Source organism: Struthio camelus, chromosome 3 (genome assembly GCF_040807025.1).
Source record: "Struthio camelus isolate bStrCam1 chromosome 3, bStrCam1.hap1, whole genome shotgun sequence".
NCBI classification, from domain to species: domain Eukaryota; kingdom Metazoa; phylum Chordata; class Aves; order Struthioniformes; family Struthionidae; genus Struthio; species Struthio camelus.
In genome coordinates, this window is record NC_090944.1 from 17,380,948 (window position 1) to 17,408,036 (window position 27,089).

At 37.7% G+C, this 27,089-nt stretch overlaps 2 long non-coding RNA genes across 2 annotated transcripts in view; one reads left to right on the plus strand and one right to left on the minus strand.

Annotated features, from left to right (window-relative positions):
* Positions 1-2,515: 2,515 nt before the first annotated feature.
* The window catches only part of LOC104151921 (uncharacterized), a 34,435-nt gene continuing 9,861 nt past the window's right edge, over positions 2,516-27,089 (plus strand). The window contains exons 1-5 of the long non-coding RNA XR_695888.2: positions 2,516-2,690; positions 3,184-3,321; positions 11,958-13,543; positions 17,249-17,348; positions 26,641-26,753. This is a non-coding gene — a long non-coding RNA (uncharacterized lncRNA). The remainder of the gene's footprint in view (positions 2,691-3,183; positions 3,322-11,957; positions 13,544-17,248; positions 17,349-26,640; positions 26,754-27,089) is intronic.
* Positions 22,361-27,089, minus strand: part of LOC104151918 (uncharacterized) — a 65,907-nt gene continuing 61,178 nt past the window's right edge. Inside the window, exon 4 of the long non-coding RNA XR_695885.2 lies at positions 22,361-22,630. This is a non-coding gene — a long non-coding RNA (uncharacterized lncRNA). The remainder of the gene's footprint in view (positions 22,631-27,089) is intronic.

The window sequence follows — 27,089 nt, forward strand, 5'->3', positions numbered from 1 at the left end:
CCAGAAAACTCCATCTCAACTATTTTGAAGCAGTATATTTTGATAAGGTAGAAATTTGATGTTCTGATAAAGTTGGAAAATTGGCTTTTTATTATTATTATTGCTACTATGTATTAAACGAAAATATAAAATACATTTCAAAATGAAATGTTTTGACCTTATCAAAATATTTCATTTTAGTAATTTTCCCATCAAGGTTTTAAATGAAATGGATACATTCTTGAAAAGCATTTAGGTGTTGTGAAATCAGCATTTTCTTCCGGCAACCTTTTTCACGGGAAAAAAATCTTGACTAGCCCTTATTAACAGATACTGCCAAATACGGCATTTTTCTCCTGTAGATCTGTATGCCTACTTTCTCTGTTTCAAGCTCACTTTGTGAAGTAGCTGAAATGAAGTGACTTTTTCTAAACCGTGTGAGTGGGGAAGTGAACAGTGATTTGCGCTGCCTGTGGTTTCCTTGTAGCTTCCAAGCTGGGGCTATCTCACATGACTAATGATGTGACATACTCTTGCAGGGAGTTGCTAGGTCTCTGGCTTAAGTGGAAAGCAGCTGGTAGGAGCTACTGAAGTGAAGACCTTTGGTGACAACACTCTTGCAGCCAGCTGCTTACCTGGCCCAGCTCCCGTGTTGTGGGACCCTGCTGGTGGGTCAGCTGCTCTCAAGCTTGTCCTTTCCTTGAGCTCTCTGAGAATATGCACGTGTCCTGTCTCTTATGGCTCTTGACCATAAGACTCTGGTGTGCATCTCCTAGTGTGGCCAGTATGGGCACTTCTCCAAGCTGTTTTATTTTTCTACCTCTCTGAGGAAGAGCAAACATGTAAACGCTGAGATGATGTTTATTTAGATATTATATTTATTTAGATATATTTATTGGACTCTTAAAAAATAATTTTATTGGCTAAGAAAGAAGACAGAGTGGCACATGGGACTGAAACTTCCCCAAGCGAATGTGAAGCCTGGGTAATGGGAATTTCTTCATAATAGCCCAGTAATTCGATTTCCTCTCCTGCGGGGCTCAGCAATAAAAGCCAAAAAGTTGTCCACTGTGAAAAACATGCAAAAAATGGCCAAGTGTAGAGAATAATGGCATCGAATAAAACTATTGGCAATGACTGATGCATCTCAGTGCTGGTACAAAGCTAAAAATCTATCACCAGCTAACATTTATTACGTAAGACCCCTTTACCACACTCCTATTCATGTCTAACTTCTTCACTCTGCTTCCTGCATTGATTAAAAGATAGTCTTCCACCTTCACAAGAAGTTGGAAGGTTGAACAATTCTATTCCTGGAAGGGGAGAAGCAAGGAAACGGCAGGGAAAGAGCTGATAGAACAAAAGAACCGAAGGAAATTCTAAATAACTTTATACAGTATTCCGCACCCTGTGGAACATTCAGGAGGTGTATTTTGAGTAATGCATTTTATTTTTACTGTGTGTAGAAGGTAGGGCATTTCAATCATATAGTGCATTTATTCTACTTATCTCTTTTACAGAAAACAGTATATTAAAGGATAAAAATAATTCCAGTTCCAATAAGATGCTAAATGCTAAAAATAATTCCTGACTCCCTCAAAATCAATCTGACTGTAATAAGGCAAACACTTATTTGAGTTTCAGCACTGGGAGAGGAGATGGGGTGGATGACAATCAATTTTATTCATAAACATACATTAGAGACAAATGATGCATAATTTAGATTCTCTCCTGGCTTGTTGAATCTGCAGGCAGCCATGCTTCATGTTGCATTAACATTTTGATTGAATGAGCAGGGTCAAAACCACCACTTTTTCTCATGTAGGGAAGGAAAATTATTCTGAAGCCAATCATCAATCAATGTATGTAATCAGCCCTCTGAAAGTACCTTGGGCTTTACACATAACCGGCTCTCTGTTGTAGTAAAATCTAAATATCAACACGTTTTTTCGTTCGATAGTCCTACCACATATACATAAAGTGTTAAAAGGCCAATGAGGACTTGAAATGTATTTTGCTATTAAAAAGATTATTGCAATGGATTTATTCCAAAGGTTGTACCATTTCAACTCCATGACTTTCGGTGTGTGGATTAATTTGCATATAATTGTTTACATATTGTTGTACAGCATAATAGAGCCTTGCTACTTTATTCATTTTCTTGAAGTTAATGGCTTTTAAAATAAATCCAATGAAGTCAAAGAAAATGTCACTGATATCAATCAAGTATACCTGTCAATATTACTACTACCAACAATATTATATTATAGTCATATTACATATATATTATAACATGACTACTTTAATAGTCACTGACAATCTATAAGCCATAAATGCATGTTTTAACAAGATACTGGTTCTGAACAACATACTGAAGCCATCCAGAATTATCTTGGTGGCATGTATTAGAGCTTTAAAGGTGTTTAGTAATCACATGGCAACTTTCATTTGCAGTGGTTCACCAAGGATATCCAATTTGACACATGGGAAATGAAGATGCTAAAGGTTAAACAACATACCCACATTTACATAGTGAGTCACTGGCTGGGCAAGAGGGAGAAGCTCACAGTTGCTTATCTCTGTATCCTCATCTGTTCACTCCGGTAACAGCCTGTGTGTGTAATACTTTTAGGATACTTGTTCTGTAGTCTGGAACAGGATCTGGTGTTTGGCTAGGATTACTTCTGTCAGCTGCTTCGGGATCATCTTATGTAAGTACAACGTCCTTAGTCCCCTTACGTTCTGAAGAGGAAGAGTGAGATTTACATACTTTAAATAATCAGATTGTTATTGTTATCAGATTGTATCTATTGTTAATACAGACATCACTTAACAAAGCCTTGCGCTTAAGCATTTAGTGCAGCAAACAACATCAACATCGATATACCTAAAAGAGCACTGTACACTTGATTTCCATCGGCAGTGTCCTTGACTATTAGGTCACCTGCATGGGACCAAGACACTGCTTCCTCTGTGAATTCAAGTAACAAATAGCCTCTTACAGTGGAGCCAGTGGAAAACTAACTCATGAACTAGCGTGCAAACTGTATGTCCAAGGGTAGTATATTCACTTTCACAGACTACTATAAGATCTAAATATAACCCAAATGTAAATTCATAGGGAGTATAACAGCTCTAGCCAGTAATTTTAAAGGTCTTTGAGGCTCAAAAGCCGTTACATCTTCTCTTTTGAATATACTACAGAAAACGATTCTGTCAAGGAACCAAGGAAAAAGTCAAGGAACATGCTGTTCTCTGTGACAAATAACCTGACTGCTGAAGGGTATGTCTGAATTTGCCTGCCATAGTTCCTGAACCTTTTGGATCTCCCCCAAGAACAAGGTGAGAAAGTAGACCCTGATGGTTACTCTGCAGATCTTGAACCCACAGCTAAACATTCACTGCTCATAGCTCCGAGATGTGTCTTCAATGTTTTAATTAAAAAACCTTTAAAAATATTACAGTCAATGTTAAATGTAAGACCCAATCCTATTATCCTTGTCAGGTGAATATCTATATCCTTGGAAAGTTGACAGAACCATTACTTGGCTATTCAAGACAGTAATCAGATTTTCTGAGCATCAATCAGCAATCATGAAGTCAGGAACATTTTATCATGAAGTCAGGAATACAGAGGGTTTTCATAAGCTAATCAGCAGGCATCAAATAGACAATCAATCTAATTAGTGGCTCACATTTGCGTGGCAATCACAGCTGCCAAACCTAGACGACAAATTTCATTAGTAATGAAATCTGAGGACTATGATTTGTGAAGCCTATCATCAGACTGGAATTGTGGTGATTTAAAAAAGGAGAGTCGTTATGGTAGTTTGGGACATTTGGGGAATTTAATCTGTGTAGTGGGTTTTGCTTACTGGTGTTTGTTTTGCCTTCAGGGCAAATCAACATCCAGAGTCACAGCTTTCAGTGAGCTCATCTCTCAGTGTGGACCATAGCTTCAAACGAAGTTAGCATTCACTATTTAGACACTTATTTTGTTTCCAAAATATAATTGGAGCTTTTGTGGCTCCTAATTTCCTAGAGAGCTCTTTGAAAATTTTAGGCCAGAACTAGCTATATCCAGAGTACTTCTAGTGCAGTAAATATTTCTAGAGCTGAAAATTTAAAACACACCCATATGTGGTGTGTTTTATATTCAGGTATGTTCAGGTATAAATTAACCGTTTACAAAGGGGAAAAAAAAAACAACTAAATCACAAGAAGAAAACATTTCTGAGACTGCATTATGCCACTTATTGACAACAAGTAGAGATAGTAAATCCATCAAGGAGATTTGTTTTTTCTTGACGAAGAAGTGACTCTTATCCATTGAACACAAATATTTGCTGAATTGTGCCCTTTGACTGATTGTACCGAGTCCTAATCCCGAGGAAACATAAAATTATAGGTGTTGCTGCTTTTGCTTCGGGGCAAGGAGATAAACACATGAGGTCTTTTCCAACCCTATTTTGCTAAGATTCTGCAAAGTTCCTATATGTTACCATTCTAGGCTCTAGTCTCAACAGCTAGTATAGATGGATTCCTTTAATTAAACAGTTGATAACACCCTCTCTTATGTCCTGGTACTTTCAGTAAAGTGAGGACGACTTAGAAGAGGATTCTATTATGGTTCTATTTTACTTAGGCTCCTGTTTTATTAGGGTCTACTAGGCCGGTTTCATGTACTATCACCTTATAGCCAGACTTGTAGTTATTTAACTGTAGAGCCTATTTTAACCATGGTACATGTTCTAGTGTTGCATGCATGGAGTAATGGAAGTACTTGAAATACACTGAAAAGAGAGAGCTGTATTTAGGCTACTCTGTAAAATGGAGCTGAAGCATTCTTATGAATCAGCTTTGAATAGTGGATCACTATCTTATTTGAAAGCTTCACTGCTTTTGCCTGGAACAGTCCTGGAATTCTTAACATAACTAATCCAGCTGTCTGACTGCCATTAGGATTAATGCTACAATAAGCACAATGCTCACCATCATCTTAAGATAAAAAGAAAGCTTTATATACTTTAGGTTAATCACATATCTATTGTCAAATTATAATTTTAATGCAGAAAGTCAGATTTCCATGTTAGCAATATCTAAGCATTAAAATGAGACCTATATTTAAATCAGATTTAAATGGATGGAGACTGCTGGGAGGCTCCAAGGATTTGAGCTTATCCAAGCTTTCCTAGGAAAACTCAAGATAAATCTTGAGTCATTAACTTTCACGTTTTCTCATCCTGTAGTTTAATCTTTTGTGGCATCAGGTTGCAATCCCAGTTTTTAACACCCTTTCCTTACAAATGCATTATGTTAACAAAATGGCAGAAATGCAAAATATTAAGTAAAAGTTTTTGTTGAAGGGAGTACATAAGCAGCTTGGATTTTTTTTTCCTCAAACTAAGAATCACAGTGTGAATTGGACTAAATGCCAAGAATAAAGTTAACAAGTTAAAATGAACAGTTGAAATTAACAGGTGCTATAGCATATGTTAGATTTAACTGCCAAGTATTTCACACCTTCATTAAAACCTTTCATGTCAATTTTAAGGCAATGTTAAAATAGAGGAAAGCGTTGCTTAAAAAAATGAATATCTAATTGTTATGTTTCAAAATCAGTAACAGGATATTTTGGGTAGGAATATAGTTTAACAGATAAGACACTGAACTAGAATTTGTCATATCTGGCTTTAATTCACAACACTTTGTAATTAACCTTGGAAAAGTACCGTAACCTACAAAGCAGTTCAGTTATCCTATTATGGGAGACAATGGAACAACGATGCATTCCTGTTTCGTGGGGGTATTATGAAGGCAAAATGGACTAAGAGCAGTGAGGTGCACAGATTGTATGATGAAGGACCAGTAACCCTGTGGACCAGGAACATGGTATTGCTATCGCTAATAATGGGCCGCAGACTTTATACTGAATTTGCAAGGCCTTATGACTGAGGCTTGTCAAGTTTACTTCATGTTAACTTATCACTGTAAAAGAAATTGTTTTCTTCTGGGCAGATGGCTATGGCTAATTTGTTTTAATTTTCTTACTACTGTATTGTAAAACCATAGTTTTATAGGGATAGCATTAACAAGTAGCTATTCTTTGCAGAATGAGATATTTTGATTCTAATATAATGAAGTAGTATAAAGAAAATAGGGGCCTGGTATGGTAGCAGAAGCCTTGAGAAGTGGAGACACATGATGTGGCATAGAGGAGTACAGGCAAGGGCGTTCAGAGATGGTGCACAGGCTTGGCGCTGGAGACCCCACAGCAGTAAACAACTTACCCATGGTCAGTTAAAGAAATGCAGACCTGAGCTGGACAAAACTGGTTTTAGAAGTAATAAAGACAGGGGGGAAAAAATAGTATCTAAAATATGTAAAAGCCATCTTATATAATTTGGATGTAACATGGAACTGCAGTCTGCATGAAAGGATGAGTGTGACACCAGAAAAAAAGGGTAGAAACTGAGAAGTGTATGTATAACAATTTTAATTATTAATGAGACTTTTTCTGTATAGAAGTGTTCTTTCTTTTTCCTGTAATAATTATATCTGAAGTAATACTGATTCTTGGATTAGGCTATTAAGATTTCTTTTACACTATCAATACATTCTTGGCTTTATATGTAAGGAATATTTCCTCTTTTCCCATATACAATATTTTGAGCATAACAGACCCTGTACAGGAACCTAGATAGAATCAGCTGTCTCAGACTCATTCTATTTTCACATCCACAGCAAGATCTATTTGAAGATTTCTAAGTTTTGTACCTGGTGAAATCATCACCCATGAACGTTTAAGGAACATTTCCTGTATAGAAATGTTGTTTTCCCCAAAGTCTTCTTTTAAAAAAACAAACAACAAAAACAACAAAATATGTTTCTAAAATGCATAAATCAATGGACAATACATGCCTACATTATTTATATTCTTTTATCTGCAGCTTGGAATTACAGTTAGAACATGCTACCAACTGATTCCCTGAGTCACTGAGCCTGGAGTTGTTGTCATTCTGAGATTATTATTCTGAAAGAGAAATGTAAACTTTGTACGATATCATACGAATGTGCTTTTTTGTTCTAGATATGTGTAATTAGGAGCATTATCATTTACTTGCCCTTTGGTAACACCTGGAAGACCAAAACTGCATTGGTACTGGACCAAACCTGTTACCGGTACTGTATAACTATATGTAAAAAAAACATGCCTCTAAAAGGCATGAATCTTAATTCAAGTAAAGAGATAGAAGTAGCCTATAGCATATAAATGAGATAGGAACACGGCAAAAGTGAGACATTTATGAATATTGGAGCTTCACCATTTTACATTAGTTTCTTAATCAGTCCAAGTATTTTGTAATTTCAGAACTACAATAATCTCTAACATGGTGAGGTAGTAAATAAATATTTGAGGTATGACTTCCACTCCAAAAAGCTTCAATATAGCACATAGAAAACTAACAGAAGTGTTAAAGTTCGTTCTACTACTCACTTTCTGGCTTATGTAGCTGTGCCAAAAGGACAAATCAGCATCTTCTAAAAAACGGTTAATTCAGGGAGCTTTTATTCCCACAGTGGAAGGTGTTCTAGAACTCAATTCCTCTGCTAGTTCTATGCATATGTTACGATAATGCAACTTTAAAATATTTATTTTAGCTAATAGCTATTTCCTCTAGGTGAACACATACTGCGCTGAGGAGTGCTGTAAAAAAGACACTAATCGGAAAAAAAAATGTTAGTCACTCTGGATTTTGAAAGCAAAGAAAGTAATTTTTATTGCAGAATAAAAACACATTGTCCTTAGCAATGGATGAAATGTGAGGGGAATGTTTAGCAATGCAGCCAAGCGTGAGTACATACCTGGACTGACTGCTAATAAAGCGGTTCATTCTTTTTCAACTTTTGATAAAATCATAACATTGTAAGCTTTAAAAAGTGATTTGGGGGCACTTTTTTCCACTTCATCCATTTTACTCTGACTGATCTTTTAAATTATATATATGCATATTATTAGCAAGTGGAGCATGGACACGTTTCAGTAAAATCTCATAACAACAGAGATACAGAGCTATATGTATTTCTCGAGTTAGTGGATTGCTGGTGCATTCTTTTTGTTGGAAATTACTATCTTCTGAGGCTGAAAATACTTTCCATTCTATTTTCCCTTTTTTCAATGGAAGTGGTAAAAAAAATTAGTGATTTTCCAGTTCATTACTTTTCCTCAGCTGCACTGGTTTTTTTTCTCTTTTTCCCTCTACTTTTTCCATTTGTAAATGAAAAAAAAAAAAAGAAAATATGAAAGAAAAAGGAGAAAAATAAAAATAGTAAAAACCTGAATAACAAATTTTAAAAATAAATTTTGCCTACTTCGTATAATTTTTAATATACTTTCCATTCCCATGATTTCCCTCTAAGAAGGCAAGTTGTTCTAGTGGTCTACTTATCTCCAGTGGATTTAAAAAAAAAAAAAAGGCAAAAACTGGAAAAAAAGGTAAGAACTGGCTCAAAGCACCACCAATAATTCAGAATTTTTTACTTTTTGTTCAATGCCACTGACTGAAAATCTTTGCTATGTTATGGCTATGTTGCAACCTAAATAAATCAAATAGTTTGTCTCTGCCTATTTTGTACCAGATAGATAAAGTATACATCACAACAACCATCCTAATAAATAGCGCTCAGCTGTCACAAGACTGCAATCTGAGGGGCCCATCCATATAGATACCTCTTTATGATCAGTTTTGGAAGCATTTTTATATACGGAATTTTAAATTTTCATTGCTCATATCACATATGATGACATGTGACTAAACAGTAAACAATTCCATTATTGTATCTATGCTTATTGCCAGTGGTAAATTTACAGTGAAATTATTAGTGAAGGGAAGACTACCAGCTCCATACTCTCTTGTTGGCTTATTTCAAGATCAGAGCTATGAAGACAGACAATCATGAAGAGATTGATGGACTTCACAATGTGAGTCTGCATGGCTGTAGATATCTGTGTGTATGATAGAAATACAGAACTGGGGCCCTTGGTAAAATCTGAGTAGGTTCATTTCGTACTCTTTTAAACAGAAGTTGGATAGCTGAGCTGACCACAATAAAACAGAACTTCAGCTGTACACTATCAGTCTAAATACATAATCTGGAACCAATCACTTAATTCATATATCTAAAAGTAATTAAACCAGAGCACAGAGGATCCATTTTTCCTAAAAGATTGAGTTAGTGTAATCCTTTATTTTAATTAAATTATATTTTTAAATGATTTTGTATGTAGCTTATGCTAAGAAGAAAGATGCATCTGAAAAATAATTTAAGAAATCCAAAAACTTAATCTCTTCTAGCACTATACTTTGACCTGCAATGATCCTGGACAATCACAAAATATATTGCCTTCTGAATGGAAAGCACACCAGAAAAGAATCCTCTCCCTGTTACAAAAATGGGTCACAGCCTCGTCACAGCTGGGTAGTTTGATGCTGCCAAACATTTTTTTTTTAGGATAATTAGATTCTAGTTAGATACTGGAAACATTACAATTCTTTCAATCCAGCTTTTGTGTATAAATTATATATTTTCTAAAATATCAGCATTTTCTATTTTAGGTTTGAATGGGTAGCCCATGTTTAGCATAGTGGGCAGATCTCATGCTGTCAAGAGCTGGAACATGCTTGGTTCACACTTTATAAGTCTTTCAGGAAGAAGTCTTCACCATAATGCCCTCCAGGAGCACTAGTATCCATACAAGGGACCAGCACATCACATCCTGACAATGCTGAATTGTTCCCTAGATAATTCTTTTGAAAGTTTCTTTTTTTCGTGGTGACTATTTAATTAGCTCAGTGAACTTTCTGAATGGTCCCCTAAGTCATTGAGTTGAGGGACCATGAAAAGACGTCATCACAGAAAGGAACTTCCTGTTAAGTGGCTGAGGGAGTCAAAAAAATTGGAATTGTGTTACGTCTGGTTGGTTCCCTTTTTAACTATAGTAGAGGAAAACAGTAGACTGTCCATGAAAGGTGGATCTCTTTCTGAGTATTCAAATTGCAGCCTGGGGACATTTACCTCCTGCCAGGGCCATTCACTTGGTTTGTAGGTCTTTAAAGAGGGAAGTGAATGATTTACTCTGCCTGTCATCATCTCCTATAAAGTCCTACAGGCTATGTTCCATCATTTCAGGCTTTACATGGTGTGTTAAATCCTTGTCCATCCACTGTGAGGAGACATGCTGCTAGCTCCATGGCAGCTCAGTTAGCCCAGTCCCGGCTACTCTCCTGTGTGGGAGCAGAGCTCGCTGTTACCCATGTGCAGTGCACACTGCAGTCAGGTGTGACCTGGCCTGGCAAACCATGGCAAACAATCCCTGTCTCCACCTCAGCAACCTATTTAGACTACCCATCTTGAAGGCTGAGAACTCACAGTCCTATAATACACACACACAGGGAAAAATAAAAGAAAAAAAACTATGTAAAGGCAAGCAACAAGCTGCTCCCAGCTTAAAAAGGAATCTAAAGATCCTATTTAAGTCATATTCTTCCTTCTCTGACCCTGCGGGATGTAATTGATTAAATTTAAATGGAAAGTCACATGCCAGCTACCTGGTCTATTTACTTATTTTAAATATGCTAAAATCAGTCAAATTTGTTAGTGTAGACAAATATATTCCTCTTGCTAATTTGCCCTCACAAAAATGAGATGACAACATAGGAGATCATCCTGGTAAGACTAGCACCCTGTATAACAGGCACCTGCTTCCAAAAGGCCTGAGTGTTGCTATGAGCAGTTGAGACGGCAGTTCATATGCCTTGACTTTTTTACAATTCCTGTCTGCAGAAGTGTAGCTTGACTCAGAAATAGCCCTGTGAGTATGGAAAGAAATGAGTTCATCCTCACGTCTTATGCTTTGCCTTGGGGCTCATAGCAGTTTCTCTGCTGTACATTACATGGCTGGGCACCTCCGGGATCCCTTCCCAATTTAAAAAGGCCAAGGGAGCAGCACATAAAAAATGAACTCTTCCTGGCATCTAGACATTGCTCAGTCACATGTTCTTCCAGCTTCCTCTCCAATAGTAGAATAATAGAAAAATACAATTCCATAATGTCTATGAATATCCATGCCATCAACTGCAATTTTTTTATTTGCTACAGTGAAGAATCAATGAATGGCATTGCCTATCCACCAGCTCTGCGAGAAAGTGCCTGAGAAATACACTTACTTCTATAACTATGCTATGATTTTATTATAATTACTCTTCACTCAGTTTCTGATTTTCACACATGACACATCATCATTGCCTCTTGTCTCTCTGCTGATCAGATCATTCATGTCCAATAATTGGTATTTCCACAGTCAAACACTTAGGTACAAAGATATCACTACAGCTGTGGAAGCTCAAGTTGCAGATCATTGGTGACTGGGAGGCCAAATAAGAGAAATATCTATCAAATAAGAGAATATATGCATTATATACATGTGTGTGCGTGTACGTGTCTGTGTGCGTGTGTGCGTATATGTAAAACATATCCTAAGACTTTTCTACAGTATTCAATTTTGGCAATTGCTGAAGGCAGGAGACTGGACCAAACAAACCTATATTCAACTGGTTTGACTCAGAGTTTTTATGAAAACTCTCAAAATACCAAATTGTTACTTTTAAGCTCTTGTTTTTCATTTATGAACTGCTGACTTATGCTGCTTGTCCTTCTGAAAGGGATAAAGTTTATCTTCTGTGAGAAAGGCATCCTGGTAGAAAGAGCTTCAGCACTGAGAACTTCTTCAAAGATGAGTCACAGCTGTGTAGGTTTCTATTACCCTTCCAAAAAAAGATGAAGAAAGGAAATGTCATCATACTTTACATTTCTTAGACAAGAGTAAAGCAGAGCTATGCTTTTTTTTCTTGTTTTTTTCCAGCAGCTTCTGTGTATAAATTATACATTTTCTTAAATATCTGCATTTTCTATTTCAGGTTTGAACTGATAACCTGTGTTTTTGCACAGTAGGCAAACCTCATGCTGTTACAAGCTGAAGTGAGATTGCCTCAGATTTCACTTCCCCTCATCTCAAGGAGCCCTTCAGTAGTATGCCATTAGAGATAATGTGAAGCTTTGAACTGAAACACTGTAGACACCATGATGCATTACAACCTCTCCAGCCAATGAAATGCTGCAGTATAACGGGACCTGCTCAGCCACACTAGCCCATGTTAAGAGGAGATAAATACTTCCACAGAAAATCGTGTCAAGGTGTGACACCTTCCCCAGCTAAGGAGCTGAAGGGGCTGTGTGATTCTCTTCCGAGAAGGTGGAAGTCAACATGTGTCAAGGTTGCATAAATTAAGACTGTGGACTAAATACCTTTTGAAGTAGTTCTTGCTGCCATGTAGTCCACAAAACGCCATGGATGGAGGGATTGCATGTTCTGTGAATTATGTACATTTTGGAACACACGAGTGCAGAGGCAAAGGTACAACTGCCACTGCTGAACGCTAAACCGGTACACAGCACTTGGAGCTGGGAATGCAGATACTGGATCTGCAAAGTCTTAGAGTAAACGATCACAATTAAAAATCTTTTAAATCTTTTATGAAAGATATAGAAGAAAAGCAGACAAAGCTTTTTATGTAAAGTATTCAAGGAGACTTTCATTTAAACAGCATCCATTATTCCCCTTTCTTCTAGCTGAAGAGCATTTTTATGAGGAAAATTCCCTGGCTGATAATGTCTTTTTATACATTATTAAGATGATATTAACTCCCCTTTTGGGAGAGAACAAGAAAATAAAAAGTAGTTTAGATGGGCTGGAGCTGTATTTTTTGTCTCCTTTATTGGAGTCTGGGCCTGCTCCCTTGAAAAGAAAACAGGGTAAGCACATACACAAAGGCAGTGGGAAAAATAGCCAAGAGAGAAAAAACAGCTTCTGTTTGTACTGTTGACTCTGATTGGTAACCTTGCTTCTGGAGAAAGACAAGCACAGCACATGGTCTTATCAGCCTCTCCAAGACCTGGCAAGCTTGAACCAGTGTTAAGCTGTTTAAGACATTACTATTAGCTGCCTCCTTGGTCACAGGCTTACAGTAGGGTTCACAAAAAAAAAAAAATTGAGAAGGAGAGAAAAAAAAATAGGGATTTAGCAAGCTAAGCCAGATTCTATCTAAACAGAAAAAGGGTGGGGAGGAGGGAGGAAAGACAAAGATGAGGAAGGACAAGACTGAGAGTGACACCAAGGGCACAAGTTTCATATTCTAACCAGCATTCAGGATTTAGCCAAAGCTCATGGAGAAAAGGCTGCTGTTAAATTCTTCCTCTACCTCTGTCTTGCTGGTCAGCCCATCTTACCTGCTTCTCTGATTTCTCAGCACCAGAACCATGGAAATATAAAAGTATCACTGCAGATTCTGAGCTCCTGAAATATGGTGGGCCTGGCAGCTGAAATGCAAAATTATACTGCTTTCCATTTTGTTGTCCTCCCAGCGGTACTGTCAAACTATCAACTGCTAAGTGTGGTGACTGGTAGAATATCCCATCTTCTCATCATTTTATTCATCTGTTAAAGGTAACTTCTGACATGCTACTGTTGTTCCATTACTGTCTCATCTTTGTTCTTCTAATATGCCAGAAAATAAATATCATATTCCAAGATATCAGAAGATTTCTTTGTTTAAACTATTTTTGTTATTTATGTGTAAGTTTTGTTTACTTACAGAAAAAATGTTTTATAACAAGTTGTGTTGATCTTTGGATGCTCTGACTGATGCAGAAGATAGACTTCTGTGCTGCAGCCGGAGTGAAAGAACAATTGCAATGCATTGTCCATATAGTCAAGTTATGGTCCCAGCCCAAAGTATGCATGCCTTTATGCATCTTCTGGAGCACCCTCGTAGTGCCGTGAGGAGAAAATTCCAGAGCACTTTACACTTCACTTCCAAAGAGCCCTCAAGCAGGCTCAGATATCTGTATTGATCCACAGCCATATAAATAGTCCCAGGTCTGCCAGGACTTATCTCTGAGCATTACGGGTAGACCCCCGTGCTGGTTCTTGCCCATCCTGACTGCACATTGAGTGTGCTGGTCCCAGCAGGAATGGAGGGTAGGACATCCTTGGATGGCAGCTGAGCATAGGTTCATGCGCATCTCAGTCCATCTCTGAGAGGCAAACGCAGGGTGCTTACATTTGAGAGCAGGAAGTTATTTTACACTCAACACCAGTAAAGTATTTCTGCATGTCTATTTTCTTGACCTATTGCCCTCAACTTTATTATTACTCTCTCCCACTCTTCCCCCTTCTGCATCCTGTCCCTAAAGAAAATTTTCTGCTAACTCTGGGACAAACCTGTAGACTTGCGGAGGATGGCAGCCCACATCACATGATTAAGAATATAAGATAAGGAATTGTTTTGTATCTTCAGGCTCAGGTAAGGCAGAGGGAGTACAGAGATAAAGAATAGCATTGGCAGCATGTTTTGGATTTACCTTAAGAATGACCAGGTGAGTGCTGCTTCACCTTATGCTGGGCACCCATCAAAGTTTTAGATTTTATTCCCTTCAACATCTTTCTTTTGCACATGACAAGTGCCATGACTTAACATGCTGATGGGGAGATGAGATAAGGAGAGTGCAACAGTGTCTACAATGGGGGATCATAAGAGGGTGTGTGTCTCCTGGTCCATGTTATCCTCCAGCAGAGCTTTAGACAGCATATGGCCAAGCTTAATTTGTATCCCTAGAGAACATATTTATGTGGAAAGAAAAGCATGGAAGACAGCCAGAGAGGAACCATGGGGCTCTAAACCCTGCTCTGTACTGTGATGATGAATTCTACAATGTCAGATTTAAAAAAAAAAAAAAGAAAAGAAAAGAAAAATGAAAAAAAAGCAGGAACTAGTTTTGCACCAGATCAGGCATCTAAATTGCACAGGGGAGGTTACATACAGTCCTGTATCTAGCATCAGCTGACTAGTTCAAAATAGATTAATGTGTAGGCTTTATGCACGGTTCTTCTGAGGTGCTCTTTCTCTCTCTGACTCCAAAGAGAGACTTAGGCAGCTCAGACACCTTGTTGGGGACTAGGTGACTGATCTTTAGGGATTTTGATGTTTAATGGATAGAGCAGATCTCACCCTTCTTCTAAGCAGATCTCCCAAGAACTATCAGCTAGTCCTCACCGTTCTCAGTGACGTTTGTCCTTCACATAGTTAATATTTTATGTGGAAGTGTGATCCCACTATACTCAAAAATAAACCTGTCAGAAGATTTCTTCCTGTAAACTTCTTCCTTTGCCTCTAGTGTAACCAAAAACATATTCTATTTCAGCTATTATATTTTAAAAATAAATGTCTGCCTTTATGCCAACCGGTGAATAATGGTTTAAGCTTTCTAGTCAAGTGCTTCAGTTATTTAATCTTTATCCTAGCAGTTAAAGATTTAGACTTAGAGGAACAGCCTTATATTTAATCACTTTGTGGTGTGCTATCATATTTATAAATTTCTGATAAGATATACTTCTAAAATCTTTATCCTTTTTGCTGCTTCTTATTTGAAAGAGAGTAATTATGACACAAAAGGAGATGAAATCACATAAAAATAGCTTGTTTTTCTTAAGATATTTAGGAATTGTTTTGTATCTTATACCAGAGATGGAAATTTCATAGACCTAGTTAACAATATGACTAGAGAAATGAGATGAAATCAAGAAAGTAGGTTCAGGATTGGGTCTGGATGATATGGTATCCTACCTCTGAACAGTTTTCAGCTACTGAAAAGCCTTTTTTGTTGCTACTAATAACTGATATAAAACATGTCATTGCTTGACTTTACCCCAGTACCTACTTTAGAAGCGAGAGAGAGTCTGTAAAAGGAAATGGGTCAAACACACTTTTATATTGTTAAGGATAAAAAAGAAGTTAAATGGAAATGCTAATGGTGTAGTAACTTTTTCAGTATTCCCAGTTTACCTTGACTGTCAAACTAAAAATCACTTGTAGTTGGTATTTGTAGAAAGAAAGGAGTCAAAAGAACCATGCAGGAGTCATATGAGAAACAGGCAGTCCGCGCAGGGAGGCAAGGCCTATGTGAGACCCCCAGACCACGTGAACTGTGACTGTTCCTCCCTCATTTCCTCCTAAAGGCTGAAGTTTTGGGTTGGGTGCCATTCTTGTTTCTAAAGTCTCACTGTAAGTACACTTGTCTTCAACAAGTGCTTTCAGTTTCTGCATTTTTTAATGTAAATCTAGAAATCATGTGTTATGTAAAAATAACGACAACAACAGCAACAAAACAAACAAAAAATACCCCCAAAGGATTCACCTTTTTGCCCCTCTTTGGCTGGCATCCCTGCTTGACTAAATTTGGGAATGTTTCAGAAACCTCTCTTTAATCTGTGCAGCTTTGCTGAACTGAAATTACTGACTGAGGGCCATGGCCCAAGTCCTGCTGAAGTCAATGGAAATCATTCCAATTATTTCAGTGGAGCTGGATCTATTCCATAAAACATTGACCACTCAAAATTGTTTTGCAAATGTTGAATCTCTCCTTATGTACAAAGCACAGTCGGTAATAAGGAACAGGCTGTAATGGCGCTGAGGGAGCATATATGTATGTATACAGCATTTAATTAAACATATCAGTCTATACTGCCATAAAACATTTCCCACACTAAATTTCGTTCACATTACTCATGGGAGATTTAGGTTTGTGAAATCCCACACAAAAATGTCCCAGCTGTTCTATATACTATATCTTATAGTACTTGTCACTGTGTGTAGGAAGGGTAATTAACCTAAAGAACATTATATTTCACTGCCAAATGCTAAATGTCAGTATTATAAATTTCTTAATATAAACAACACATTCAGAAACAGTAGGAGAAATAAAGATGGAGTACTCTTTGAAAAGGTATTTCACTAAGGGACTGAATGGCCTAGGCAATTGTTACAAGGCACCTTGAAGACATCTTTTCAAATTCTGTAGTGTCTAACAAATCAGTAGTATCCCACTGTGATGGGAGGTACGTGAAAACTTAATGCAGTAGATCTCCCTACACACAGGAATATTCTTGTCTTTTCTTAGTCACATACTGCTATTCATGAAGAGGTAGATTCTTTTGGGATTTGTATATTCTTGAAATGGTTGAAATACGGAATTCCTGTTCAGCTTTCCAGTATTTTTTAAATGTATCCCATGTATAATGAAGAAGAAAAAAAAACTCTGTAGTTTCCTGTAAAGATGAAGATGGGCTTTTTTTTTTTTTTTTTGGTTTTAGAAAAAGAAACTTTCAGGCTGGATTGTTTTTGTTCACGAAAATCAAGTACAGCAGCTCTACGTCCCAGGTTCTCAGGATACCCTGAACTTACACTTTTCAGGTATTTCCATTCTTTCTTTTGTTTCAAAAATATTAGCTTGACATTCACAGATTGTGAGCAAGTATTTGGTGGGTTGAATAAAGAGTGTTTCATGAAGCAGGGAACAATCCAGCTACAGGAAATCCAGAGCTCAAATAGAGGTACCTTGGACTCCGGATATCCCTGCTGCAAAATCAGGAGCCTAATTCGGAAACCTCTGCTTGAGCCCTGACGTCCAAGGCTTCAATGCTGCTGACTGCAGCAGGCACTTGGGAAGCTCTGAACTGCTTGAGTCCACTATCATCAGTTTGGTGAACCTCCCCAGACACGTGGACCCTGAAGTCCAGCTTCAACAGGAGCTGAAATGGATCTTTTAGACTTTGGCAAATGAGTTTTTTGAAACTGAATTAAATTAGAAATGTTTTCCTATGAGAAAGTGTTCAGGCCAGGTCTGATATGTATACCCTTTCCCATTACGTTGGCTTTGCGACTTTTATAGGATTAAGAAAGGTAGCTCTGATTCTGGTTAGTACACTCAGAACTGAATCTAAAGTAATTGCAGCTACCAAAAATGGCTTTTACACTCTGACAGAATTCACCTTATTTTCCCAATAACAAACCTAATCAGAACTATAATAGTAGTAGTAGTCTAAACGGCTTTTCTGAACAGATGTTTCTGATTAAGCACCTGACTTTGCCCAGTACAGTGGTGCGCTTTACCTAAATGAGCATAAAATTCATGGTAAAAAATCAAAGACCAAGAAGGAGTAAAGGAAAGAGCAAAAGAAGGGAAGAGGAGCACTGAATAATAAGCAAAGTTCTGAATTAATTGGGTATTCGTTTTAACAACATAACCATACAAGCAGGGATATCCATACACAAACTCATATCAAAGTTGTTCTGGACATCTTTGCTGGAAGATTACAATTCTTTTACAAGTCTGATCAAATCCTCTGCATTCTGATTGTGAACTCTTCAAGCTGAAAAAGAACAAAAAAACACCCACTGTCTCGGGGACTCGACATGCCCCACTGCAGTCAACGTACATTTTGTCCGTTGCTTGTATAGGAGCTGCCATTTGTATACTTCAGTGGAATTTTTGAGAAACAGTCTTAAGCCACAAGTCATCACAATTTCCTTTCAACAGCAACACTGCACAGAGAGTAATAAAACTGACTTGGCAGTGGCTCCTTTTAAAGGAAGGGTCAGTCAAAGACTTGGGTCTGTATTTTGCATTTATTTATTTTATTTCTTCTACTATAATTCTCACTGCAGTCAGGGTTTTGAAGATAAGAATCCCGGCTACTGACAATACATGCAATTATTACTGTGATTTTTCCATGGAAAAAATTGAAGATGCATTGTTTTGTGCTTATTCATCCGGAGAAGAAGCTTTTCTAATCATCATGACAATTATTTAAGAGATGAAAATGACTATGTACTTCATTTCATTTTTGCAACTGTCATTTTTCTTCACTGTATGTTTCTCCTTCCAGAAAGTAGAAGTGTTCTGTAAGGCTTCTGATTCTGTCTTTAAGACTAAGGATGGAGGAAATGGGTTAAAAATATATTCTCTGGGTTTGAAAAATATATTAAATTGTTGACATAAACTTATCCAACAGGTTTCTTGTTAGTGCTGCAGGATTTTCACATGCCCTAACACACATTTCACACTCATACCACTGTAAGCAAACAACTTGTGACATCATTAACTCATTTACAAAGGTTTTAAACAGGTATTTCTGAAACCGGAAGTTTCAATTGAAGAGATAATAGAGCAGAGTATACTGTAATGAAAAGACAGAGGTTTCCAGTTTTATTAGTTGCAAAATACTGACCACTAAAACTATACCTTTCTGGTGAGTTTTGAAGTATATTACAAAAAAAACCTTTGATTAATGAATCTGAAATCTCTCACTTAACTGTTAACTGAATACCTATGAAAATGCTGAATACTTCTGAATAATGCATTTTGAGTAAATTTTGCCTGTTTAGGTTGAAATCTAAACAATTTTTATACAGTCATGGAAAAATCTAATCCCACCTACTGTACGGTTTTGTAAAGAGTCCTACTGGAAAACCTTCTTGCCTAAGTTTTCTTTATTAAGTCACTGAGAATGCTGTACCAACTGTTCACAATAAAGTAAAATCTGTTTTTTTTGCAAAAGCTACTCTTTGTAAAAGACATGAGCAAAAACAAGGAAAGAATTAACTTTGATTCAGTGAAGTGCTGAACAACTTTTGGGGCAGTTGAAAATGACAAGTATGCATAAATGCAGCGTATTTCTAAGCCAATACAGTGTATTACTAAGCTGCTTGTTGTGTCCATGCATTTTCTGGTAATGCTATCAAAATGTAGTCCTAGCTGATGAAGGAGCATAAAAAAGCATGGAGAGCCACACATAAACTGTTTTCTCTATAGTTAATGAAAGTCATCTCCAAAATATCATTCCTGTTTACGAGAACTGTAACATTTTCCAGAACAGATTCAAGCCTTTGTGTCTAATAGCATATCCATTCGCCTTTGTGTCTAATAGCATATCCATTCCTTAAACTGAGTAAAAATAGTTGACTCGATCACCCGCTTCTGATCCCACTAACGATCAGTGGTTTCCCCTGGAAACCACTCAGGAGTTTGCTTGCAGAGGACTTAAGTTTCATTCTCATGGTATACAGGGAGATCTCGATATCCATAGTACGTAGCACAGAGATAACTGAGAAGCAGCATGCAGTTTCTGGTGTGGTACCTTGCAGTCCAAGGAAGTAAATACGCAGGAGATCTTGAAAGGTATGCAGTGGAAATAGGATGTCTATCTTCCATAAACTTTTGATGAGACCTCGAGTTCTTAATTGTCATTCTGCATTTTTGAGTATATCCCATTCTAATATATGACAGCAGGCAAATTTTTTTTTCCATCAAGTAAGAAAAATATAGGGCCCTGCGCCTAAGTAGCTGTGTAACTTCACTCGTATAAGTGAAACTTTTGGAATTTTTTGTAGGTCTAAGTTACCATAGTAATGAACTAAAAGCAAAGAAGTGGATATTAATACATTTCCATCCTGACAGTGACCCATTTATCAAAGAGAGCTATCCCAGGTACATAGGTCACTGTGAAATCTCTTCCCATTTTATTTCCCCTATATATTAAAATTTCTTTTCATCATAAGTAGACTTACAATGAACAAAGTTATGCATCTACTTAAATGCTTTGCAAGACTGAGGGTCTCTGCACTTCCTATTTAACTTGAAAGGCCAGGTTAATTTAGGCAAACCTGAAACACTTGGAAAAAGAAAAGCTGGAATCAACAGGGTTCTTTGCTTTCACACTGTATAAATTTATGCTGGAACACAGGCACTGACATTTCATTCTTAGCTGTTGTCTCACAGTGCTGCATGGCAGATCAAATGTAGCAATTAAAAATATTTTGAAACTGCAACTCCTACTCCATAAATTACCACAGTCTTTTGTTACAGAACAACCAAGTCAACTTCCTGTTTGTGTTTAAACTATTCACAGCTTCAGCTGATGTCCTGCAGTGTCTTTTCCAAAGGTCACACTGCAGTTTTCGATTCACACATTTGATTAAAAATATAAGAATCACAGTGTCCTGGGAAATGATCTGCAGTAAAAATAGATCAAACTACCTGCTGTTTCCAGAATAAACCAGGTTACTGCCTCTTTTCCCCGTTCAGTCAGTGTTGCAGAAAGAGGAGGAAATATGCTTGACTGCAGACATCCTTCTGCTAAACTAGGGAATTATATAATGTGAGGTGTTTTTTTATGATTGTTTCTTTTTTTAAACATAGCTTCTGTAACCAATAACAAATATGCTCAGGTTACAATATGATTAAGGAAAAACAAGAGACAGAAAACTAAGAATATTTATATTTAATAAGGGTTAAGTTCCCTCTCATTCTTATTTAACTGCCGCAACACACTTTTGCACAGTTGCCTTCAGACCATATTGTCATAACTTTCCTTACACTGATTAGCATCCTCCCTGAAGTCCCATTTGCATTTAATGAAGTTACTATGGAAGAGACTGTTCAGAGAAAGTCAGTCTATTTGTCGTCCTTTCTTGCTTTCAGGATCATGTCCCTGAATATGTATGATAGGATAATTAAATGTCTACCCCTATTATCAGTAATCCTAATACTTTGGTGTCCAACATCCAGAAACTTTGAAAAAAAGTTCACAGCATATGGTGCAAATTCCTGGACCAAAGTGAGTGAAATACAGGAGGCAATGGCATGGCAAAATATGCCTTTGTTAATTATAAATTCCTTTAGCATACAATACAATAATTCTGTTTTTACCTCAGAAACTTCATTTGAGCCATGAGCTCAATTCATCTAATCTAATCTAAAATAAGGATATGATATCATCTAGGAGAGATATTTCAAATCAAACTAGAGGACTATAATTAAAAATTCATCCCTTTGCTATATTTTCAGCTTTCCTGCTACATGGTCCAAGGAGAGATTAATGTAGAATCTCTTAAAAAGGATGTATCTGAAAGCTGAAGGAAGTATGTGGGATGAAGATTCATTTTCAAGGCCTCAAGGTCCAAAGGCTGGACTATGGAAAGCTTCCTTGGAGCCTTTGTTTCCCAGAGGAAGACTTGGATAGATTCAAAACTGGAAAATCCTTTCTAGACTTTATCCAGATTCAATAGTTATAAAAAAAAAAAAAAAAAAAAAAAGGAAGGGAAGGAATGTTGTGCTGACACAATTTATAACGGGCTGGTGAGCATTTTGAGTGGGAATGGGCCAAGTTTTAAGAGCAGATCTAACACATGCTCTCTCAAATGCAAACTGGGTTAAAAACTGCTCCATTTTACTTACTCTACTGTGAAATGGCATTCTGGTTTGTTAGCAATGCAGGTAGTGACTAAAATTTAGTACAATCTTTATCTTAAAAGTGACTCTGCGGGGAACTTTACGATTCTTTGATGATTTTTAATGTAGCTTTAGCTATATTTAAAAGTAATTTTCATATACATAGAGCATCACATTCTTCTTTTAGGAACGAAGAAAAGATGTCAGAACAGGCTTGCAGGCTCTTTGTCAGCCCTTGCTGTGACTTTATCCTTGCACCACTGGAAAATCAAGTAGATATATGTCCAGCTAACACAAATAGTGGCTTTGATCTAGTCAGCTCAGAAGCACATATACTGGCCAAACTTTGCTTGCAGTGTCATCCGATTCCCTCAGTTACAGACACCAATCTTCCAATAGGATCTGCCAGTACGGAGCTCGACAAAATCTCTTCCACTGGGCCTCCTCTTTTTCTGAGCTGGAGCTGAAACACATAGTTTCATAATGAGTATTATTAAGCTAATAGACTAGACGTTAACACAATCATTTACATGGGTATTTGGTGAAGCAAACGTAGTGATTGACTCTAATGGCTCCTTTACTGTGCTGAACATTGGCAAAGTATGCACTGTCCCTTTCAGGATCTTTGCCTCAGAAGAAAAATAACTCAAAGTATTGATATTCTAGTTTAAATAACCATTATTATAAGTTATTCTCCCACAAAATACTTAGATTTTCGTCCTCATTAAATATATTTTCCTGGGTCAACATAAAATCTCAAATTGCAATATTGGAAAAAGAAGCCTTGCAAGCCTCTACGTTTATATCCTCACAACTTAAAAATAGCCACAGCAATCATTTTTGCCACTGTATTTTTCTGAAACTATACTGTATAACAACACTACATCGTTTTGATAGCTCACAATTGCAAGTCTGCTTTCCTGATCCAATTTCAGCTTGATATTTCTGCAGTAGATCATAACACAAAAGCATAGCAGTCAGAGCAAAGATTTAGCATAATTCCCATATTTAGGGTCCTGTCAACAGATGTTGAAAACACAAAGAAACTATTTTGAAAATAGAAGTCATGGTAAATGGACATTTGCCTATCAAGCCTGAAAGTGTGGCTGGCTACCACAGCTAGCAATTGCATACGTTATTGTCCTTGAATTGTAGCTGTAAATGCAGTAGCATACAATGATGTTGCCCAGAGAAATAAATCAGTTTGAAAGTAACCTATTTCTTTCTTTCAAATTACCATTAATAACATTTTGCTTTTGCAAGATTAATGTACCTTTGCAGGCAAAGATACAGTGAAACCAAATGTCTTGTCTGTGCTCTACCTTTCAGTCATCTTGCTGTCTCTTTCTACATCACATATACGTGTGTGTGTGTGTGTGTGTGTGTGTGTGTGTGTATATGTTTCTAAGCAAACTTAGAGCAACAATGTGTAGTACATAAGATGGGGCATATACAGATGAGGCAGCAGTAGCAAAGTAACTTTCCTAATATTTTCCTTCAAAGACACAGGGAAACCTTCATGATTAAAAGAATGTCTCTATCCACACTGAACAAAAGCTAATGGGATTTTTTTTTTCATTGAGAAAGTACCAAATTATACTGAGAATATCATCCTAAAACTTCATGAACTCAGTGGTTCTCTGATGAATAGCAGGTGGTTATTCTGACAGCAATAGTTGCTGGGCCCTAATACTGCCACTGTGTGCAATCCTAGGGCATGCAGACTTGTTACAGAACAACCAGGGCTGTGTCACTAGGAAAGTCTCTTTAATCAAGTACAGCTCCATATATGTCATCACCTTAGCTCATAGGAGGATTCTCAGAAATAGACATTTTCTGGCCCATTTGTCTGCCTAATGCCACTGTATCCTTTATGAGCAGTTTTCCATCTTTTTAGGCTCTGCATGTTCATCTTCTTGAAGTTCAAAACCCTATTCAAAGGAGCACACCTCAATCTGAGGTTTAGGTTGGCATATTTAGAAGTGAGGGATTACCTGTCCCTTCACATGCTTGGCTTTGAGGGCCAAAGGCTTTGAGGGCTTGGCTGGGATTCAGAGAGCTTTAAGGGTTTTCAGCTCTAGTGAAGTATTTCAAGACTTCCAGGCTCCTTTTTGGTAAACCAAGACTTCAGGGTAAAGTTCTGGGGACAAGGTCCCATGGTGGGATTCAGCTGACCAAGTGTAGGGCAAGGATTCAGGTCCTGGGCAACCTGCTCTGGGTCTGGGGCAACCTACTGTAGGTGACCCTGTTGGAGCATGGGGTTTGGACTAGATGATCTCTGATAGTCCCTTCAAACTTCAACCGTTCCATGATTCAATATTAAGGACACCCAAATGCAGCTGACTACATGCCCACATGGTGCCTCACCTCCCGTTGTGGTTTGTGGAGAAGTACTCAATAGATTTCAGTCTGCCAGACGTTAGCGGTATATCTCAGCTGCCTAAACATAGACATTTAGTGCTATTTGATAGTCCTATGATGGCTGTGACTTCCTTATACAGCTGAGAGGTGCAACACAGGTTCTGCATAAGATATAGGTCAACCACTGCAGGCAAGGCGGAATACACCAGCTCGAATTCCAACAGTCATTGAGGTGTGAGCAGTTCAATCTATATCTATTCCAGAGTGAACTGAACTGGTCTCCAAGATCCATTGACTGCACTGATTAGACTTTTTTTGACTATAATGGAGCTTAGGCACCTTGCATGCCTGTCTGCACTTATTCATAGACATCTGTATTTAGGTGTTTCAGTCTTGAATTGAATTATGTGTGCAAATGTAGGTAACCTTAACATTTCTGAGTTAAATCCCATACTTATATCTAAAATAGTCACCTGAGGTTCCCTTTAACGTAAGTCGAGAGAGAGAGATGCACTTCTATGGTACAATTCTTCCCATCTGAGTGTGAGCATCTAAATAAAGTCAGATAATTCCAAGCTTATATGGGTCTGTTTCTCTGTTTCTCTCCACTGACATCTAGGGGATCCTTGGGTAAATTCAGGTGTAGACATTTACATGGGGGGACATACAGGGGGAGGAGATTCCAAGGGCAACTTTGTCATTTTATGCCCTGTGTAGACACTGTCCTGTCTCCAGCTATTGGCCCAGAAGGGCAATAGCCTCCTGTAGGCTCTAAGTCAAATCTAGAAGCCGCATGAGATGTCTTGCATTCTTCAGGGCAAGAATGGCATTAGATTAACTGAATCAAGCCCATAAAGTTAGTTGACATGAATTCTATCCCCATAGTGGAGTATCCACAGTGGAGCATCCTATCTTACCTTGGATCTCTCTCAGATCATCAAGGAAGGACAGAACTATTTCATTTTGTTCAAATGACTTTTTTTCCTTCCTGAACAGGAAATTGACTGGCCTCATCTTTTTTAAAATAACTGGTGCTTCTGTTCTGTAACTAAGTAAATAGCTTTTTATTATACTAAGTGCCATCTCCTGTATGTGACTAGTTGGTAAAACAATTTTTTGCCTCAATGAAATGCAAAAAGTCTGACCCTTACCTTTGGTGGTTACTCGGCTCTTTCCAGCAGGGAATATACCTTTCATTGAACTTTGTGTTCTGTGTTGGTCTACATATTAAAATCTTATATTATATGAATATCTAAACAGTCTAGCTGTTCAATGGAGTTTATGTATACGTTTCTGCTTCTTCACTGAGATGAGGCAAATAGAGGCAAAGAGAATTGTTGTTCTCTTTAGAACAACAATCGCTTTGGGGTGCTTCCTAACCTCTTCAGTAAACCGCAGCATATGGTGGGAACAGGAACAGTCATGACGTCCTGAACTCTTACACACTGAGTGCAGGGCCATCCTTTGGGTTGCGCTGAAGTATAAGGCAAGCCAAAACTTTCTGTCTTCCCTTGCTGTAGAGTCCAGTTATGATCATAGGCCTATCGTTGAAAAGAATCAAAATGAAATTTGTGGGCTTGCAAGAACTCTGCGCTTAAAAAACAGTATAGACTTAGACTTAACTCATAGCATCTCAATATCTCATTGATAAAATGCGAATAAAAATAATACTTTGTCTACCTTCCTTTATTTAGATTTATTACTAACCCTCTTACTAATACATTTCTTGGGTCCTAATCTCATTTGCCCCTTGAGGGCTGCATTGGCATTTACAACCATAATACTAGTTACAATTTTGTTAACCTTAAAAGAATCAGAAAGATACTAGATAGACGATGCAGAGAGCCAGCACTGAGTGGGAGCACCATGCCTAAAACATCCAGATGTGGAACAGCCTCATTGTTCAGCGAATTACCAGAACTCACCCAGGATGTTCAGTGACTCAGAAATTTCATTTACTTTCCTGGAAGACTGAGACTGTCAGCACCACAACCATTTCAGTATATTCTCTGCACATGTAGATTTTCCTCCCTTGAAACCTTTCAGTGAAGCAGATTATTTCAAAGCTCTTGCTGCTGTCTGTTCAAATACTGATCTTCTGTTTGCTTTCAGAACCTCATTGGCCTCCACGCTTATATTTCTTGTCACTTCTCCCTGTCAACGTGAGCACCACTGCAGCTGGAGAAGGGCAGCTGATACTAAAAGCTCTAAGGCTAACGTTGTAGGTGACATTTCTAATTTCCAAAAGGCTTTCAGCCCTTGCAAAATGCAGAATGACAAAGTTTCTATGAAAGACTGGCAGACCCATCTGCCTTGCTATAAATGCTAACAAATTACATCTGTGATGAAGGTCGGAGAAAGGCAGGGTAATATTTGTCAGAGAAGAAAGAAAAAGGAAAGATTTTCTTTTATTCAGAACAAGTCTCTGGGAGTTCATCATCTCACCAGACTGCGTAGTTAGAGTCTTCCTTGCTATGGTCTCGCTGGTTCCAGAAATCTAGCATCCACTGTGACATAAGAGTTTATCTATTGAGGTTAGGGCTGGCTCCCAGAAAACGTAA